The sequence below is a fragment of the Linepithema humile genome, chromosome 1 (assembly GCF_040581485.1).
Source record: "Linepithema humile isolate Giens D197 chromosome 1, Lhum_UNIL_v1.0, whole genome shotgun sequence".
Classification (NCBI taxonomy): domain Eukaryota; kingdom Metazoa; phylum Arthropoda; class Insecta; order Hymenoptera; family Formicidae; genus Linepithema; species Linepithema humile.
In genome coordinates, this window is record NC_090128.1 from 3,015,934 (window position 1) to 3,038,062 (window position 22,129).

General features: G+C 44.5%; 1 long non-coding RNA gene across 1 annotated transcript; it reads right to left on the reverse strand.

Annotated features, from left to right (window-relative positions):
• Window positions 1-6,565: 6,565 nt before the first annotated feature.
• Window positions 6,566-11,908, reverse strand: LOC137000782 (uncharacterized). Its single transcript, XR_010890973.1, has 2 exons — window positions 11,645-11,908; window positions 6,566-11,395 (listed from the first exon to the last, which is right to left on the reverse strand). It is a non-coding gene; the product is annotated as an uncharacterized lncRNA (long non-coding RNA).
• Window positions 11,909-22,129: the final 10,221 nt, after the last annotated feature.

Sequence of the window (22,129 nt, forward strand, 5' to 3'; positions counted from 1 at the left end):
ATCCTTCCTTCGCTCGTAAATCACATGTGCGTTCGGCACGAAAGGGCGACGGAATCCGGTGTTCGCGACGGCGCCGAGAGGATTGTGATACTGTGAGAGCGTTATGATGGGAAAAAAAAAGGAAAAAGCGGCAGAAACACCGAGGACGTCCGCCGCTTGACTAGGGCCTCTCCCGTCGCGTCGTCGTAAAACACGCGACCGCGATCGCGCCATCGGGAAAAAGGCCGGGAACGACGGTGCATGTGTCTCCTTCGCTCATTAAAGCGGAACGCATTACCGCGAGCGGGGCTTGAAATGAGACTGTAATTTACGAAAAACTTGCCCCAGAAAGACGTTTAGAGACGTCTTAATCTTTCAGACATCTTTTATACGCGCGTCTTAAATTATCTTTGTTTTTAGGACTTTCATGGTTTTTACTGCACTTTATTAAGAGGTGAATTATATGTATGTTAACGTTCCGCAGCACGTTTCACAGTCTACTACCTAAAATGCTCGCGATCAGTCACTTCTTCTCTAGATATTATTCTTCCGGTTTTAACACCCGGGAAATATTCAGGCGCTTCTTCGCTTTCGGCGTGAATTCTGCATAGCCGTGTACTTGCATTATTCCGCATAAGAATGGCGCATTATCCTGGGCAGGCATCGGGTCAGCTCGGTCCCTCAGGACACGCCACGAGAATCGTCGTTGAGACAGAACTTCGGGGAGCGCGGTGGCGTTTTAATGTGAAATGAAGGCATTATAAACCCATTAGCCGGTGGGCGAGCCCGGTCTCGGTTTGCGTGCGAATGTGCGCGCATCACCGCCTCTCTTTATTTGAATACACAAAACATTAACGGCTTTGCTCGCCTCACCATCGGTATTTCTTTGTCCTGCACCATTGGTATCCTTTGTACCGATCTTTCGCTCCTGTCAGGGACTTTCTCTTAAATGGTTGATCCCTTTTCTGACGTCTTCGTCTGCTATTTTGTCTTTGAAAAGTTTCTTAATTTATTTATCCTACAACTTAAATAAAACAAAATATTTTTAACAAAAGTGCATATATTATTTGTTAAAAATATTTGTAATTTGTTCAAAAATTAATGATATTTTTGCGCTGTCTAAAAAATTCAATTTTCTGAAAGTGTTTCTTTTCCTAAATGTTTCGCTGTATTTATTATAATCTTATTCTAAATGATTTTGCAAAATTTTACATGTTACAATACTTGTTAAATTAATTCTTTTTTAGCTATAACGTACAACGTTTAGTTTTGTTTTCGTTTACGATTTTTCATATTCGTTGCGTCATTCCTCGCATCGATACATTCTTCTTCGTACCTTATTATGCTAATTTGTACCTTACGGTTTAATTCCTTGTGTGTAGAATGCCCCGAGGAGGATTTATATTCTAGGATACGCAATAAACTTTATTCCTTCTCTCTCTTTCTCTCTCTTATGCCGACTCAGTTCGTCTTTCTTTCCTCTCTTCTCTTTATTTCCTCTCCTTAAAGGGATACTGCGTCAGTCTTAATAACAACTTGCTTAACTGACTCATGGCACCGCTCATCCAGCGTGTCTGTTAAATCGTTAATTACCCCCGCGAGAAAAGGTGGGGCCTGAAAAAGCGCGGTTGCTGGAGGGAGAGGAGGGTGATCGGACTAAAAACAGTCGGACTTGGGAGAACAAACGCGGAGGGAGCAGTTTGCGAGCGAGGAAAAGCAACAGCAATGAAAGCGACTGCGACGATCGAGCTGCGCCTCTTCGTGTCTTTATTTTTCTTGCCCCTTCCTCTTCCACCCTCTTGCGCCTTCGTTCTTCGTACCTCTTGGAAGCTGCACTACGGCGAAACGCCCACTTCCTGGCCGATTCACGGCCACTTTATTCCGCGTTTGGGAGTCAAGGGAGCACAAGAAAAAAAGACCGCAGGAAGGAGAAAGAAAGAGTTAAAAAAAGGAAAAAGGAAGGAAAGTTGAAAGACACAAAGGGGAAAAGCGGTATGTGGTCGGTTTGTCTAATTTGCGCGGTAATGTCCCGCCGAGAGTTAACGAGCTGGGAAGAGAAGTGCGGGGGTGCTAGCACACCTAGCATCGGCATTAATTACGTCGGTTGCCACAGGTGCCAACAACCTGATTATCAGATCTCGATCGAATCCCTCGATCGCTCGTTCCGATTACGTCGACGTCTTGAACACGAATGCGGTGTCAACCTTCTCCCCCTCCCTCCCTCTGTCGGGGTACCGCCGGTATTTGTCGAGGCTCGTAACTTTCGTCGACCCCCTTCGGATCGCGAGTTAACGACTAGGACAAGTTTATATTAACCTCGAAGTTTCATCGTTGCTTTATCTTTTCAAGCGACTCTTTCATAAAAATCACATATTTATCTCGAATTCCGAAAGACGATGGAAAGTGGAAGGTATCGGGAGCAAAGCGTCGAGACCGCGGAGGAAACGGACGAATAGTCCTGCGAAGGATTCTCGCGATTGAGTGTGCGCCGCGGGGTGTGGTGGAGAAAGGGATCGCCGTGAAATAAAATGGCGGTCCGGCGATGCCACCGGTATCGATTGGGTCCCGGCGGCACGCCGTATGCGTACACATAACGCGTGTGTGTGCACAGCCACCGTCGTACATTCTCGCAATCGCGTAGGTGCGAAACGCAGGGCAGAGTGCGCGCGCGGGGCGGGGGTGGGGGGGGGGGAAGGGGGGAGAGGGAGCGACGGTACTCGGCGAGATGGCATCCGCGATCGGTCGGTTATTAACCAATGCGCGTCGCTCCGCTTAAGCACGTATTAATTGATCGAATTAATTTACTAACGCGGCGCTGCGCCGCTCCGCGGGGAGCTCCCGCAAATTTGGACGCAAGGCATCTGTCGTCGAAGAGGAGCACCGCGTCGCAAGCGTCGTCGCGTAGCTTTCGCTTTCACCCTCAATCGCGGAAATTTGAACGCAAAAATGGCACACACGTTGGAAGGCAAATCAATAAGTACGATTCTGAATGAGACACTCCGAAGAGTGATGCAAGCTTGAATCCGCAGTTTCTGCATTAGCAACGACGCGATAGCGAAATGGAAACGATAACGTTGTCGTTAGAGTGCCGCTCATGCGAGAACGATAAGAGTTTATTGCCTCATAACGGAGATTATTCTTCTAAATTAACAAACTGCATGTATTACAAACATTCTGCAGATTGGCTAATCGCCTGGCGCGTTTCAACATAATCTGAAAATGTAATTCAGCTTATGACTGTGTTATGTAAATTTAATAAGTTATCAACTAGCAAATAGTTAAATGCGATAGTTGATTCTATCGCGTCATAATTTATTGCAATATTGCCGCAGCCGATTGCGGCTTTCAGTACTTTATTACTCTTTTTATTGCATTTTTATAATGCCGCACGTTGCAGTCTTCTTAAATAATATTAAAGAATTTGTGGATCGTAATTGATTGGTTAATTAAAACCTAAGCCGTTTGTCACGGCGAGTGATCGAAAGAAGCCGTCATTAAGATACAGCATCGGCAGTTCTGCAATAAAGCAGCTTTATTACCAAGACTTCCTCTCGGAAACTCGACGGATCGCGATCACCGGCCCTTTTTAATGACGTTCGCTTCGGCGTCCGAGAGTCTGGTCCTCGTTAGATCGGGCTTACGCGACACCCGAGCTAGGTAAGCTAAGAAGCGCGAGCCCCGGGGTAGTCTAGGTGCCACCCAACTACCGAGAGGTCAGGGCGAACGGCAGGGCGAGCGGGGGGTAAAGAAAGAAGTCTTCGAAGAGCGAAACCCGAGCCGATCCCGGGGCTCGCTCTCTTTCTCTCCCTCCTCTTACATCTTCGCCGGATAGAGGCACCTCTATTCATTCATTCTCGAGCGTGCGCTCGCGTGCACGACCTACCGCGCGTCGTTGTTAATCCCGATTTACAGTTGGAAGGAAAATCGACTGCACTCGACATTCAATCGAGTATCGGAATTGGGTTCCGATCGAATTTTTTTTTTTTTTTTTTCCGCAGCGATTCTTTTAATTCCCTCGGCGAGAAATTTGATAGAAATTATTCTTATTGCTCTTCTTAACGCCGTGTTATTTCGGTTGGAGTATTTAAAAATATACTTCATAATTATGATAATTAATATGTTTTGTCTTTTTTTTTTGCATGTAAGTTTTTAATAATTTTGTACAATTTTTATGAAAATGTGTGGAAGTGAAGAGAAATGGACTATTAAAATTGAAAATATCACCGAAGGAAAATTCTATAGCCCATTCTTTTCGATCGAAAATGTACATAACGCTTTTTAAATGCTCCATTTAATATGCGAGCGGCGTAGTCGTTAAGATTCGGTCTGTACGGCGTATGATTTACATCTGTTTGACACGCGGAAAGTTTGCGACGGCGTCGGAGACCAAATAAGCGCTCAGGAATCCACGGCGGATTCGACGCTTCGGCTCTCGTGCGGCCTCTTGCAAAATTCAAATAGCCGGCGGATTTCGCGTCGAAACGGGTGCCATTAGCGTCGTAAATGTCGATAAGCGTAACACACGATAAATTAAAGACAATGGATCTGTGGATAAATAATAAATCTCGGCCGCCCGATTATAAATAGCCCGCTTTTAGCCGCGGCGATTCCGATACGGAAAATACGAGTGGGTACTCTCCTTAACTCTCCGTGTCCACAAGCAATTTGACTCATGTCCTGCGGGTTTCGCTACCTGCTGAGAGTATCCTAGTACGTCCTTTTGAATAGAATGTAATCCGAATGTGGTGATGATCGATCATACTCCTGACTTGAAAAGAAAGTTAGTCTATCGTTATCCGTTCCGTTGTTGCCACCCAAGTGGTGTCACAAATTTCCGAATATCAAATGATTACAGTTGTTGAATGTTGATTGCCTCGATTAACATTGAAGGACAAAGTTAGATGGAATTGTGACCGATAAATTGCGAGTATCGAAAAAGTTTTTATCTAGATCAAAGGTTATCGTCCGAAATTGTTTAATTAGTTATAAAAGGTTATAAAAGGGAAAGTGTAAAGAATTTACACTTTGTTATAATTTTAATCATAACTGTAATCTTCGTAATCGTTGTTATAAATTAACACAAAATACGTTTTTTGTTGATTTTATTTTAAAGATTTATTATTAAACATTTAACTCGTGGACAACACAAAAGTTTCGATTGTCGAGGCGAACTGAGCGGTATCGATTCTTTGTAGCGAAATCAAAAATACCATGTCGCGCTCCTCGAAATAATCCCCGGGCTGACAATAGGTTGGCGTGGCTGTGAAAATATTTCGAGTTCTGTGACAGCTCGCCGGATTGTGATTCACAGGCGATGCGACGTTTTCTGTCCTTTTCAAAAAGATTACGAGACGGCGGGAAAATAAGCAAAGTCCTTGACTCGCCGCGTAATCCTGTACTGGAGGTTGTCACCGGTCGGCCTCATGATCGATCGATTCCTCCGGGACTCCTTTTAGTTTCTAGGAATAAAATCTCATCGATCATAAGCGAACGCTCGAGTTAAATTCGTCTGTCAGAATTAACCAACCTTTGCGTATTCGCACAATGATCAAGATCTAACATACGATTACAATAAGGCATCTATCAAGATGGATAAGAAAGCTGGAAAGCTGTCGAGAAATTCGAGAAAATAAACTGCGCAATCTAGCTTTATTGATACGGCACGCATGCCGTGCTCCGTATTTTTGTTATCAGCAAATATTTATCGAATGTAGAATAATATTTTGAGGATTTAGCGACGCACGCGATTACAAAGTGACGAAGCCAGGGATTACGAAGTCAGTTGCTCAGTTTTGATGAGGAGGATCGTGGAAAATCTTTAGATCGATCGACAATGGGGATACGTTGATACGTTGTCCAAATATTTGGAATCGCCTCGCGGCCGGGTGACACCGAGGAAAACGCGCGGCTAACCCGTGACGAAACGCTCGACTGCAGGTGGCCCACAGATGCCGGGGGATTATGGGGTTTATTCCCCAGCGGGATATTGATCCCATTGTGCCCTGGCTATGAAGCGAGCAACTCTCGTCAAGTCTCTCGTTGCTCTCGGTTTCCTTCGAGATAAACCCGAAGACGGGAGAAGCGTGTTCACTCTCATCTCCATGATGGATCTTGTAATTTATGTAGCAGTGTTTGCTATTTTTTTCTCTCTCTCTCTCTCTCTCTTTACAGAACAGTCGTTCGTATTTATTTCCGCTATTATGATTCGTGTATTTTTCACGATTTATGCAACGATATATTATACGTAATGCAATTCTCTTGGATAAAGTTTGATATTGCATTAAAAATTCGGAAAGTAACGTAACGAATGGAGTATCGCGAGTTCGGTAAGTTATGGAACGAGCGCGAAGCTAAATCTGCATCGCTATTACGGAGGAAATGCAATACTTTATTTATTCGATAGAAAAACACGCTTTATTTATGCGTCTACACATGTCGAATTACATCTTTCATTCCTGACGCGCTAGCATTATTTACTAAAATAGTTCGCCCGTCGCTTTTATCATTTTTCGTTAACAATTTCCGCGGCAAACGGAGTTGCGAAATATCACCAAGGAAATATTCGTTAATGCAGCAATCGACAATCTCCAAGGATCCTCGTTAATTTATTTACATAGCAATTCTTACAAATCACTTGCAATGCCGCGTTTGTTGTTTAACAATACAAATGGGATACACTCGAAAGATTCCCAAGCGATGATCGCGTGAGGTTGATTCGTTTCGTAAATCGAAGCCGCGAGGAGATCCGTGATCGAGGTAACTGCTCGCGATTTCGATCTCGACGCTTGAGCGATTTCGATGGTGGCGAATCAAGCGTCGGCAGGAAGGAAGCTGCCAATTTGCACCGCGCACGCCACGTCAGGACACGGCTAACGGGGATGTCCTTCGGCTCCTCCTACTTCACGCTCCTTCGAACAACGATGATTGGCCTGAGCGCGCAGGCTCCCCTCGCAGACGAGAATTGCAACTGCACTCCTCGATGCGAATCCGAAGTCAGCCAATTCTCTGAATTTCTGGCAAACGCGCTGCAAACAGAGAGAGAGAGAGAGAGAGAGAGAGAGTTTGTGTGAGTAAAGGAAGGAATATTTATATTTTATTAATACTATGAATTTTAGTGTACTAATGTGTAGCATTAATTATTGCGGTAATTATAACAATTTTAATGTTTTCAATTTATACTTAATTATATAGTTTACAATTTCCAATTTGATTTCTGAAATCTACATATATTTCTAGAATAGCGGAAACTAGTTTCCGAGTTATTTATGCAGCAAAAGTCAATTTATATCTGCAAACAACATTCGCGTGGAATTATTCCGATATGCAGATTGATTTCGAAGAGTAACGCGAGAGGAGCTCGATAAACTACAATCGCTCGACAGCATTTGCAAAGCGTACCCCGATTCTGTTAGGGATTGTCGGGATGCCTTTCGGAAAATAAGCTGTCACACACACATATCGTCACTAAACGCCGAGGGGAGTGCAGGATAGAAATAAAGGGGAATCGTGGATTAGGTTCTAGTTATTCCCCGTATCGAGATATTATTTCCCTATTATGTTCTCCGCATTACGGCCACTGTGTGTATTTGGGGAAGCGGTAAGAATATATTAAAAGCATCACTCATTTTTCATGTCTCGTCGCGTGTATGCATACATTTCGCACCACTTTTGGGGATCGCATTTATTTACTTTTTGTATTCGCCGCTTGCCCGCCTTACATCTTTTACATTCCATTATAATAATGTATTTGAATATGTTTGACTATTTAAATATTCGATATATAATTTGGAATTTGGATTTTGATGTTATCAGATTGAAAATTAGAATGGAAATTTAGATTCTATATATTCTATCTGCGATGCGCACAATTTCAGTTATATTAATGAATTAAGCAGTTTAGGTATCACATTTTATTGAATTAATACGATCGCTTGAAGACAAAATGGATTTTGATTGGCATTAACGTCGACATCTCATCGGTTAGACAAATTGTTAAACTGCGAAATTATCGGGATTACGCAAGGATCGAGGAGGAAATTTCGCGACGTGATACCCTTCGCGGAAGAGCAACGTCCAATCGCGGACTTTCTGTTCGTTACACTTGGAAGGGCGCAAACTATATCAGGAAACGCGGCAATTGTCCTGTCGTGAGGAGAAGAGCCGTTCGGTCAAGGCGCGCAACACTCGGCACGCAACTAACAGGAACCCGATAATTCGTGCGATCCGCCACGATCGGCTCGCGAAATCGCTCGGAATCACTTTCGCGCGAGTCTCTCCTGCGAATTCAGCCCATCGAACGAAAACGACGTTAACCATCAATCCGATCGTTTCGCAGAAAGGAAATAGTATCGAGTATCGCGGATTCTGCGATTACACCGCAAATAAATGCACTTCACATAATATTATATAAAATAAGAATCACATACGCCAGAGAGAAAATTTGTGAATTCTTAGAATTTTGATTTCTGATACCTTCAAATTAATAATATATGCATATTAATTTATAGTGTTTAAGAATTTTAGAAAATATTCTTTTACCAAAAACAAAAAATATGATCGCTAATTAAATTTAAGATAAAATTTGGGCATTAAGTATCTTAACAATTTATTAGATTTGAACAATCAGTTGATATTAAAAATGAATGTGTATATTTATTAATTTGAAAAACCACAAATTTTGGTCTGAAATTTTCTTCTTCCTACAATATATTCGATCTTACCGCGAAGTTGAACAACTTGCATCTGCCGTGTTTGTGAGAACACTTATAAAGAAACCGCCTTAATTCCTAACAACTGGAGCATGGACGTTCGCTGATTGTTTGTCGCGACACACGCGATGCGAAATCCTGTTATCCGGCCGGCTGATTTTCAGGCGGGGGCTGAAGAGCATCCTCCTCACGCGCCCGCGTCTCAGCAGCTACACACGGAGTTTAATTAAGCGTTGTACCTGAAGTGAAATGCACGGTGGAACAACAACAACAACGGCGGATATCTAAAGCCCGGCACGTAAATTACAGGTAAAGGCGCAAGACGCTCTGGAGAGCGTTCACGCCGACTCGCTGTTAGTAATTAACTCGGAGAGGGACGCTACAGTTCCTTCCGCCAAACGTGTCCTTTGGCTCGTCCTTTTGCTACGGAATTGTTTAACCGCCGCCCGCCCATGTTTCACCATATCGATCGCTCCTTCGCATTGTGTTCCTTCACTTCGTGACTTTCTTTTAGAGCTCTGAAATCCTTAAACTCCCACAGAATTTTAAAACTTCAAAGGACTGAAACATTAAAATGTATGTGTGGCGTCAGGATCTTGAGAGTTTAAAGTTTGATTAAATAACACCTACATGAAACTTCTTGAGTTCTTTCAGGCTTCACGACGATATCGTTAAATTATATATCATGTATAAAAAACGACGAATAGAAATGAACAGGCTATACAGATAGAATCTTTTTAGTACGAAAATAAAGCTGCTCTTATTAGAGGGTTATGGCAACTGACTGTCAGCTGTCTTCTTACATCGCATACGCGCTTTTGTTGAGAGCGTTGTCAGTAGGTTGACACAACCCGAAATCATCAAAGGAGAAAATACTCGTCAAACAGGTGCGCAGAAGCGTAAAAAAAAATTGAAGCGTGCAAATATGATTTCGAGGAACTCATAATTAGTATTTCTCGATCGACACGCGAAACGAACTTAAATACAGATGTATTCCCCTTTTCGGGGAATGCCACGTTCCTAATTTCGTATTCATATATTTTTGTAAGGATAATTTGAATTTAGTGCCGACATTTTTTTCTTTCGCAATGTGTAGCAGAATTCTATACTATTTTCAGAAACATCGATGCAAATGTCTAATCCATATATTTTTCGTTATAAATTAATTTGCCTTTAGCGAAAATTTGATCAAATACTATTTTTTCATTAACATGCAGGATTAAATATTTTGCTAACTAGCTTCGAAATTAAAGTTAAAGTCTATTTGAAGTTGAACGTGAGTATGCTTAGATACCTTGCGTCCCGAGGATACGTTCTCAGTGCGCGCGCGTTCAAGAACGAGTCCTGTGTCGGTGTGTCGTCGATCGTGTATACGTAACCGTTGTTCCGCTATCGAAGAGAATCAACGCGCATCACGCAACGCTAATTTGTCTTCGATTGCCCGGCCATACCGGACTCCGTGGCGTGGGAGATTCTGTTTGTCCCTCGCTCCCACCCCAAGTCTCCTTGTCATCTTGTCGGAAATAGCGAGCGTTTTTATGGCGGATCCGGTAAACGTTTTAATCGATGTCCTGATGCCATTTGCATTATTTAAAAATTAAAAATTTTGCAACACTAAAACGAGAATTGAGAATCTCATGGATTTTCTAAATTCTTCGCATTTCGCGATATCGATTTGGAGTTGTGAAATTTTTAATTTTCAAATGATAAAACAATTTTTTGGTTTTGACAAAAGTCTCGCACAAATTTACCTGCAAAATCACTCGATACTTGGTCGTTGAATCCCGATGTGTTTTGCATTAGAGAAATCTGTTCGAAATATCTCTCACTTGCTCTCGCGTTCTTCCGCGAAAGATCGACGTTTCCTCTTTCTTCGACCCTCTTCGCAGCCTCTCAACCCTTCCCGTCTCTGCCCCTTCCAGCAAAGGAGAAAGCGCGAGGCCGGCGGGGTCTGATGCGAACACGATGTCGGCGCGGAATATCGCGGGTCATCACACCGGGGCCCGTTTCGCAATGATACCGCGCGTCATAAATAACGTTTGTTTCACTGTTAATCTGCGGCTCGGATCAAATCTAATAAGTACAGAGGCGACGCGGAGCAATGCCGATGGCGATTGGCTCGGCGGTATCGCCCGCTCGTACGGAACGTAGAGGCGAGCGGAGAAGAACGCTGAAGAGCGGCGGAAGAGGAAAGGAGAGATTCCCCGAGGGAAGAAGAAGATGAGGAGAGGGAAGAAGAAGCGAGAGAAGAGAAGAAACGAGCCGAGGAGGAAGAAGACGAACAAGAAGGGCCGCTCGGCATTGTTCGCGGCCGCTCGCTCGTGACTCGTGACTCTTGCGACCCGGATGACCCCTAGCCTCAATTACCTCAGACACATCCGCCCGCTCGCCTCTTCCCTCCCCGCCTCACCCTCAGCCTACCCCCCCAACGAACTCTTCTCCCCGCGACGGACCATCCGCGGCCCGTGACTTCGTACCAACACAGGCGAGCAGCCGCGCGTCGATACTCGGCTCTTTTCTTCGCGAACCGATAGCCGACATGTACAATAGACTCGTTCTCCCGATAAATCCGAACGATTAAGTTTACTTATGAGTCGATGTAGCGGCGGATCTTCTCCTCTTCTTTTTACTTAATTTTTCTCTCTTCGTCCAGAATTTAGGATTTAAATTTATCGTGCGTCAAAGTTGTTGATATCATCGTAGAATATCTGTAAATAATATTGAGAATTGAGATCACTTCAGAAGTCATAAAAGTGATCGAGAAAAAACAATAATTATAAATATACAAAGTAAAACAATAATTATAAAATATTGCGGATTTACAAAAAAAGGTATGTAAAATAAGCGGTAACAGTTCTGAAATATTTTATATAAAATATCAAGCTATCAAATATATACAATTACACAGAAAAGTATGTTTAAATCTAAAATTAGTAAATGCTGAATTGTTAATTTACCGGATTTCAGTCGCGAGTGAATCATTCTCGCCGAAGGAAACTAAATAGTAACCGGTCAGAATCTGACTGTAGATTCTGTCTTGATAAAGCTCGCAGGATTCGACGTCTTAGTTAGCTGTTTCGGTGCTTGAGCGAATCGGCGGCCGAGCCGCGTCAGCTGTTTCTTCAACTTTCGCTGGGCTCAGTTTCAAAATCGAAGTAGCCTTCTCGGTGAAACGTGTGTACATTATTTTCGATTATTTCTCTCTCACTTGTTCTTCAAAGCCAAACTGTAATTTAACATATTCTAAAGTTAATTTTTTTGTTAATTAAAATATAAAAGAAACTTTTTCATTTATAAAAAAAGTAACGAAAAAAAAGAAGTCAACGCAGATTCGAATATATCACAAATAAATTGGAAAATTGAGGGGTGGTCTAATATAATTGATAAATTCGTGGATTGATGAGACAGAAGAAGAGAGAAAATGAGAGGCGCCGGCGTCGAAGGGAATTTAAAGGGCCGAGCATGCTTAGATCGCGCGCACGTCGATCCCTATCGCGGAAGGATTTACAAACACACTTCAAGAGGTTCGTATAGTTAATCTCTTGGGATCCGGAAAGGAGCGGAAGGAGGAGGAGGCTGGCGTATAGGCCGAGACCCGTTCTGGCGGCTAATAAATTGGGCGCGCTCGTGTAAAAGTATCTACCGAAATTCCAACGCGCGTCTCACGACATCGAAATATATCCGAGCGACTTCCAGAGCAGTCCCGATAATTAGTCGAGTTATCGTCCAGCCTGACACTATCCCGGGCCGATCTACAAGTGTTCGGAATCCGAACGTTTCGTACCGGTTTATTTCGCCGTAAAAGTTTGACCCTCGCGCGCGGTGACTAATGCAACCGCGCGCGTGTCCTCGGACTTTATCACTTGCAGATAACGATCTCGAAGAGCCCGCACGCGGGTTGGGACGGGCGTCGCGCTAAATAATCCGAATTATCGGCGCCGGACGGTGCGAATTTACAAACCTGCGACCAGCCTGCGATCGTTAGCGGCGGCCAAGAATGTTAATCGCCGCTGAAAAACGAGACTTCTTGGCGACCGAATCCAGCTAAAGTCAACGTGATCCCTCCATCAGTTGGCTAGTCGACAACCTAAGCTGACCCATGAACAGGATGCGCTACAAGAAATAACATCGTTGCTCGTGTATAAGCAGCGTGCCGTCATCTTTTTAGAATATTATAAATCTCGTTAAAAAAAAAGAGATGAATGCGATAAAAAGGATTCAGAGAATCCAATTTGCAATTCTGAAGAATTCATAAATCTACGAAATTAGCTCTTTTATTGGTTAATTTTCAATTATGACATTTTTATGCCGACGAAAATCTAATTCAAGCACCGCAAATACGTCCATAAAAGCTTCGTTTTAATTGAACCGCATCAAGTCTATCGATAAAAGCGAGGCACGCGGGCTATGATAATTACGGATAATGGTAACGGTGGTCTACCATTGCAGCGGACAGCTCGAGTCGGCGAACTTGAAGACAAGATCGCCAAAGAAGGCAGGAGATCCGCGGACTGATCTCTCGACGCGGATCCGCCCACAACAGAACCGGGAAATCAATGTGTCCAACGAGAGGAACGACGGGAGTTAACAAGTATCCCCGGAATCTCGGAGTCAGAGGGTAAAGACCTCTTCGTGCGCCGAGATTCCGCTGAAATTAGTGTCCCGAGGATAATTGTTTCGAGCAGAATGATTTTCATGCCGTGAGCACCGACTTCCACATTGCAGCCATACATAATTTGTTTGACTAAAAAAAATTTAAGCTTTAAACTTTCTTTTACGTGAGATTCTGTATTTTTCATCAATAATCATAAGAGACAATTTAATCACGAGAAATAATGAATATTTCTTATTGATGAAATCGAAAGAATCTCTTCTAATATTATTCATTTACGCTCACTTTCTTGACGGTGCTGTATAAAAATTCACCAAACGCGCGTGAATAATTTTAGATAAAGCGTGAGCAAATAGAAAAAAGTTATTTTGAAATTTTATTTTCAGATATACTTAAATCGAGTAGATTGAAATCAAGTCGATGCGTTACGAGAGCATTCAGCAGATGCGGCAGTAAATGTCGATCGCGTTTCCGTTTGACGGCATCGATCCAGCGTTTCGAGATATACGTCACGCCACGACAGAAATTTGTGTATTTAGCTTAAAAGCCGGCGTTGTAGATGCTATCTGAATAATTGTAACAGCCGATCGCATAGATTCGAGATCAAAGCACGCTTTACAAGCGTCGTAATTGAGCCATGAAAGCGTGACGAAATCACCTCGCGATCCGACTTCATCCAGCCGAATCAACTCCACGTCACAAAACCTACGACGTCGCGCGTTTGTCGGCCGACTTTGCAGCCCCGACTTTAAAAACTATAGGACATTAAGAACTCGGGCGACGGCGGCAGCAATTCGCTCGCGGGCAGGACACGCGACCGTCACGTTATAAAACGTAGGCGCGACGTTGATGGATTTCACGCGGACCGTGCGTTATGAAGACATTAGGGGGACGGAAAGGTGCACGAAATTGCGACGTGAAAATGATCGTTAAATTGCGTCCCTACAACAACATGCTAACGACGCCGATCAGTACGGGCGTGTCCTCCGTGGCGAAAAGAGAGAGAAAGAGAAGGGGAGAAAGAGAATGAGAGAGAGAGAGAGAGAGCGCGACTCGAACTTCCGACTGACTCCAGAGGCACTAATTCGTACTTGGGTCCCCGTCGCGATCATCGACTCCGCGGATCACCCTAAGCGAAGTATAATTGGACTCGTTAAGACCAGGAGGCACCCGGTGTAATGGCGAAATTCGTGCGACGCCAGGCAGGCCAGGCGGGCAGGCAGGTTGCACCTGCTCGCGCAGTCAACTCGGTCGACTTCTTAATCCGACAATGAGCTTTCATGATCTCGCCGTCTCGTTCGGGATCTCGCTCGCGCCATAAATTCCCGTATTAAATTCCTCGTTCTGACAACGGCGCGCCTTAAATCTCCGTTCGGATCTCGAGCGAGCTCGAGGATAGAATTCGACGCGTAATTTGGTCGGCGCCGCGAATTGAATCCGGAATCGCGAAAAGTGACTTCAACTTTCTCATTTTTTTCCTCATTCTTAAATGTTACGTACGTCTATTTTGATTTTAATACAATTGAATTCAAATTATTTCGTCGGGTTAATTTATGTAAAAAGATATTTTTATACGAGAGAAGAAGATTTTACATTGACTCTCGGAATTTTTCGAAATATCTTCCGCGAACAGAAGCGCACGGCGACACTCTGGGACACATCTCTTGCGCACATTTCCCATTACATTTTCGCAACACTCTCACGTGTGAGACGTACTTGAAAAAAAATTGTAACGCTGAGAGAGTGATCGAATCACGGCACCTGCCTAAGCGGTCCATCGGAACGGCGGCGGCGGCGGCCGCGGGCAATCTAAAAGCCGCGCGAATTACAGGGTCTGCCATCATTACTCGCGAAGAAAGGAAGCGGCGGCGAGACCGCCGTCCGACAGGATAGGAAGGGGAGAGAGGGCGAGCGCGGAGGACCTTATGAAATAATTGCGGATTTCGGTATCTGATCGCGACATAGACGGTCGTACAGAGAGCGCCAATGGAAGGCAGCTATCTGCGGCACGTACACTTCCCGCGTTTACGGGGGCGAAGTACGTGACCCCGAAACTTTTGACCTGCAACCTTTAAAAGGTGCTCCAAAAGGCGCCCGGGCCGATAAAACGACGCCGTCCGAAAGATAATTCGCGGTCCCCTTTTCCCGCCCTTTTGCTTTTAATCGAGAAAACGAGGCCACGTCGCCGCCGTTATTTCCGGAACGGCGAGTTATCGCGCGGAATCTTAATAGATGGATTTTTAATACGAAGCACCGCAGATAGTTCGGATGCTCTCTCCTTCGTCCATTTGTCTCGAATGACACACTTCTATCGGTTATCGTTATCGATTTTAGTGAAATATAAATGTATATATTACTTTTTTTTATAGAATTTTATTACTATAGAAAGATAATAATTTTATAAAAAGTCCTATGGCGCGTCTCTTAAAAAGCGGCGTTGTGATTTATGATCCTTTTATAGTCCTTTTGTCCGCGGTATTCGCAGAACTGGAATTGTTAGGAGCTTTTTATCCGTTGAAATTCTTTCTCCCAAGAGAGATGTAAAGGAGTAAAAAAATAATGCGCTTCTTATCCACATTTCCATTCTTTATTTCGACTTCTCGCACCTTTTTCTACCGTAAATAGGTTTCGCTTTGTCACGAGCGTTAAGCCGTGACGGTATAATCGGTGTAAGGTACGTTAGTGTCCGCAAAGATCAATCAAGGCTAACCAACTAGCCGACCAACAATTACACCGAGCGAGAAACAGCAACTCCCTATCGTTGGTGTTGCGAATTTGTTGTCGCGTGGCTACACAGGGTTCTCTTTCCTCGGAAAATTACCGTGGAATTTTCAAGCGCGAGGTCGAAAGGAGATCGAATTGTCCAAAGCCACGTTTCTCGCCACGTGCCGCGTCCGTGTTGCTACGGTAACGCTGCTCGTCCTTTCGCATTCGACATTCGAAGAATATTTAAAGAGAAACCTTGGGGTTAAATGGAAATTTGTCGACGGAGCGATACGGAATTTATGCATATATGTATGTCATTTTACTAGTGTTTTAAGTAAAATGTATGTTGTCGAGCGTTTCAATGCGTTTTACGTTATATTTTTTATTGTTACAATAATTTTGCCAGATATATTTTGAGGATAAATGTTTAGCATTTTTAAATATATTATGTTTTTAGCAATTAGATATATTGAAATGTGCTTACAGGCTTCAATCGCGATGCATTAGTGCATCCGTCCGAGTTCGTTTTCAATTAATTTCTGTTTTAAAAATAAGATAAGTTGAACCAATTTGTATCCATTATTCTGATCAATGTTAATAGTAGTCGCAAGTGACTGATCCTCTAATTGGGTTTCAGGCCCTGGGCGCGCTCCGGTTTTAGTCCTTTTTCACGTGTGGCGTCAGCTGGAAACTAATTCTCTCGCACACCTAATTATCTTTTGAAAAATGATTCGTTAGAGCAGTTACCACTGAATCAAGGCGACTCCGAAAAACTCGGCACTAGCGATGGAATTCAAACCGAACTCAAGACGTCCAGAGCTCAAGACTAAAAATCAGGAAGCTCGAACTATTTAATTAAAAGTCTTGAAAATCTTGAGTATCTTGAATATTTTGAACATCCTGTCGCTAACAGTTCAACGAGACGTAGCTAAATATTGTTCTATTTCACTTCTCACGCTTGCATATTCGTTAACGCGACCGAATCTCTCCAATGATGTTAAAACATTCGAAATGTTTAACATATTCAAGACTTTTCAAGATTTTCAATCAAAAATGGTCTCGGCTCGCTGAAAAATTTGCATACAAGATATTGAAATCCCATCACTATTCGACATCTTTTGCGAGCTCGCGCGTCACCGTGGCGACGCAGTCGCGTTGCATTAGATTTCCGACGCCGGGAATGGCAGCGTGCGGCGGGGGACGAAGGGCGCGGATGAGAGATAAATGTAATGCGTTGTAACAAGGGAGGAGGCGTAGGCAGAAGCGACCGCGGGGGGAAGGAAGGAGATTCTGCCAAGTGCCACTCCATTGTGGCGCGACTAACTGACTCGGCCCAAACAATTTGTCGGCGCGTGCAAGACGCACACTCTCTTGACACCCCCCTCGGTCGTCGTCAGCGGCGAGCGATCTCTCTTATGGGGTTGTTTGCGAATCCGAATGGGCGGATATGTACGCGTCGCAGTGAGAGAAAAACAGAGAGACGGTCACGTGTGCGCGTGTTATCTGCAATTTGTAGGAGGGGTGACGAGATATATGGCAGCCCGTATCGAGGGCGACTGTTCGACTTGTCCCACAATTGATGCGCCCGCAATTAAAAATTCGCGTCCGCGATAATTTGACGTTAATTCTCGCGCGCTGAAAAATAATCTGTCCGACGCAGCTTCTTTCTTTCAAGTAGTTAGTTCAAGAATAAAACTTTGTTTTTATAAAATTTGAAATATTAAAAGCTGATAGTAGCTCGACAGCGCCGCGACACTGAGAAAACGCGAAAGCTTCGAAAGAATCTATTTTGACATGAATGATTGTGATGTAAGTCCAGGCTCGTTTGAACTTGCTTCCGTCACAAATTTGGAGCTAAGATCAATAAGAAGAAATGAAATTGTGGGGGGGAGGGGGAAAATGGGGAGGGGGGGAATCAGAAAACAGCGGGGAGAAGCTGTGTCTCATGTCCTGGGATTAATACTGTTATAGCGTCGCGGTGCCACGCGTCGGATCGTGTCGAGCGCGGTTGTCCTGAATCTAAATCGACATGCTCCATTCTCAGGGGACGAGAGAGACCGCCCGGGCGCGTCGCCCTCGGTGCCTTGCCTTTTAAATTTCCTGCAAAATTAATTAAATCGCGTATTTTTCGACGCGCAGTTGCGCCGCCCAGATGCAAGCTGCAGCCATAACGGAGCTCGTTCTTGCGGACGCGGTGATAGATGCCGTCGCAATAAAATCGCCAAATCGCCGACGGGATTGCGCGATGCCGCTCCGAAATTCCGCTCACGAACGAAATTTCAAGTTATTGGTATCAGCATAGGAGATTCGGGTATATCAGTTTGGTAACTTTCGGGTCAAGATGGACGCCGGCGTTCCCGGAGGGCAGGCGGGCGAACAGATGCGAACTATTGGCAATCGGACATCGGGCTCGGTCCAATAATACTCGGAAGCCCGCCCGTTCTTTGTTTCTTTTTACATCCCATCCCCGGCGCCGGATGCCCGCCGTATCTTTCGGTCTCCAACAGCATTTTACCGCGATTCCATGTAAAAACTTTTTACGAATATATGCGGTGAGGTATGCATTTTGCGAAAAAATATGTTGCGCGTTGCGCGAATTTAAATCGCTCGCGTTTGGTCAACGCAAATGCCCGATTCTCCAGGAAGCTCGTTTTTTTTATGTCAGAAGTTTCGAGCCTCCTCAATACTATAGATGTACATTTTTAACCTGACGGATTTTAAAATTATTCCACGCCCGTAAGCTGAACCTTCGCAACCTCTTGTCCCTTTTATTTTTGTATTTGCAAATTTATGGAAGTGTAGTTTTCCCAGCGTTCGGAGCGGCAAATTTATGTCCTTTGATAAAACTGTGAGATTCGACTTGTGATACACGTCGAGTCCTAAGAAAAAGCGCCGTACACCGTCGCACTGATATATTCCCACCAGTCTAATATAAGTCATTTATGAATAATCGCCGTAAACCGTGAACGCATAAGTGGCAAAGCATCGCGTAGCCGGCGCGCCGTGGGGCGCCACGCTTGATTATCAGCGGATATAGCGTAATCGACGCTCGCGACCGCGAGCCGAGGCGTGCACGCACGTAAAGAGGATGCGGCCGGCGCAGCGAAACGATTGCAATACAATTAGCCTGATTGGAGGCAATGAAGCTTCGGCACGGCACCATGTCCAAACGTTAATTAGTACGTAACGATTTTGCGTGTGGACAGTGACGCGAGGTGTGTTCCAACGACGTGCCGCGCGGCGACGTGATTGCGCGAGGAGGCCAACGGGATGGAGGCGGAGTGCCGCGGGGGATGCGGATGACTGTGCAACACGGCTGTTGTACGCGGCGATCGCGCGACCATGACTCTGCTTCTTCGCGCATCCGGACCCGCGGCTCCGATTCTCGGTGCGTGTAATACGAGATGTTTATGCGTCGTGAATGATTCTATACGCGGTATCAATGGACCGCGCTCTTGAATGCGCCACCAGACAGCTCACGGAGAGAGCAGACGCGCCACCCAGCGTGCAACTGTGTTTCGGAAATGCGCACGGGGGCGTCCCGCGGTCGTTGACTTCACCATTTTTCGGTCGTTGAACACTTCGGTCCTTGGATTTCACAAGCTGCTCGTCCGTTTAATTAATCGCGCTTCAAAGTGGACTTTTGGACTCGTCATCGTTATTTCATTCGCGTTGCCTTTATTTCGTTCGAATGCGTTTCTAAATTATTTTGTAACTTTTTTTATGTAAATGTTTTTATTTTATTATAAACAATACGGTGCTTACTCTTTTCAGCTCATATATACACATATACGTATTTATTCATCTTTCAAAAGTCAAAGCTCGTGCTTTTAGGGCCGGAAAAAAATTGTACACGAAGCGCAATTGAATTGCATTCTTCGCGTTCGCCAAGGAATTGGTGGCGACCGCGAAGTGAGCGGTCGATCATCATCGGCCGGAAACGGACCGTTACGGGCGAGCAAAGCGTATTGCGCGAGCGGTAGGGCACCTCGCGTGCCGCATTGTCGCGCAGCACGCGTGTATGCACGCGTGCGCACGGTTTACCGCGCGCATAACACCATCGCTCTCCTTGCAAATACCTATACGCGGCTTGGCCGGCGTGCGGTGCAACGGCGGCGGTTGCTCGAACGCTTATTATTTCGGCCGTTAAGAAAATAAACAGAAGGCAGGAAAACACGCGAGCGGCCAACGGCGGAAATTATAGGCGGCCCCGGCCAAATGGCTTGAAAAATGCTCGACCACAAATCAAGGTGCCGACTCTCGCTTCGGCGTGGGAGCCATCTGTCCGTTCGTCGCGGGCCTCTCCCGTTCTTTTAACACGCACGGTATATGCGCGTATTTTTCCTTATTTTCCAGAGGCGGAACTCTCGAGGCGTTTTGTTCCTCCCTCGTTTGTCTACCGGAATACCTATGATCATCCATTGTAGATGTACGATTGGTATCTTCACACTTATTTAGCATCGAGATCGAGCGGCTCAGAATCCCAAGAACGATCCGGGGAACAATTCTCTCTCGATATACACAAGTATCAATTTTCTAGAATCTTGATATATATATATACAATAATTACAAAGATAAGATCAAGATAAGAATATTTATGATAACAACAAAATCAGATTATTAATTTCATGCTTCTCATGTTTACAATAATGCGGTGGTAAATGATACCGTCTGTGCTGCACAAGCGCGACATAAGAGATATAATTACATAAGAGATTTACATAAGAGATATTCGCATGCCGGGGGACGTATTGTCGAAGCGCGCAATCCTCACGATTACGTTAACGAACACAACAGGGGGAAACGCGACGCGATGCAATTACGTGATCAGACGCTCGGGTTACATGCATCCTGGTCGACGCAGCCGTGACGGAGGCTCCGCGTCAAATGTTCCGATGGCGGCGGCAGCTCTGCGAGAGCTCTTGACTTCTGGCCGTGCACGACCTCATTTTCATGTCACGATAAATGTCAGTGAGCGAGGCGCAACCCTTTCTTCCTGTCACGACAGTTGCAGCGAGGCCGCGACCGCGTAAGTGGATTTACGTGGGATATTCCCGTCCTCTGACAGGAAATCATCGCTTGCGAGCGTGTACAGGATCGACCGGGCACATCGGCAGCTGCGCATTTCGTAACGTTCGCTTCACTTTGCACGATGCACACTTTTCCACGCCTGCCTTCACGCGACCGCGTCGCCATCGTCGTCGGTGAGGTATTAAAAATGTAACTCGTTGAATTCGCCGCAAGGAAAAACGCACGGCTGCTGTAGAAATTTGCTCCCATTTGTTGGCTCGACAAAAACTTTGCAAGACAAGGGAAACTGATAGCTTTTTTTTTTTCAAATTGCAAAACCTCAATATTACTGTAATAAAACGAAATATTTTATCGATATTGCATACACGAATATATTAAATTTATTCACTTTTACAGTTTTGCAAAACCTGAAGGATTGCGCATCGTTATTTCCACACTTTTCATTGATATAAAATGTACCGTCAAATAAATTGCACAAAGCAGCTATCTGTCAGACAAATAATAATTTAACTTTCATCGACTGACGAGACAGTCCCATGTAATTCGAGAGCAAGTTCACGCGACCCGAGCGCGGTTAATCACTTAGATCGAAGCATTTTCCGGGGTGCGATCTCAGTGGAGTCAAGTGTCAACGGTTCTTCGATGTCACCCTCATTTCGTTGGCCCGGCTCGTGCCAATGACAACGCCAAATCCTCCGCCACGTGTGTCTCGATCCTAGATTACAAGTGTACAAGGTTGAAACCAGTCATCGATCAGCGAGGTACAGTCAATGGAAGCAAGCATTCATTAAGCGGAAAAATAACTGTGCATATAATTATTGGCAATAATTCACAAATGTCAGCCTTAATTGCCTTTCTTTATCATTCCGATCGATAAATAATCGACGCATGATGATCTCTCAATTCTTTATGAAGAGATATTTTATATATTCTTCACTTCGTGATTATGTGTACACACAATATAGAATTATTATAAATTTACAAATTTTTCAAGCAATTTTGAAGGATCGTGTGATTATTTGCAATTCACGATATTATAATTTTATAAATTATGATGTGAATAATTTTGCAATGTAATCGTAGATGACATAAT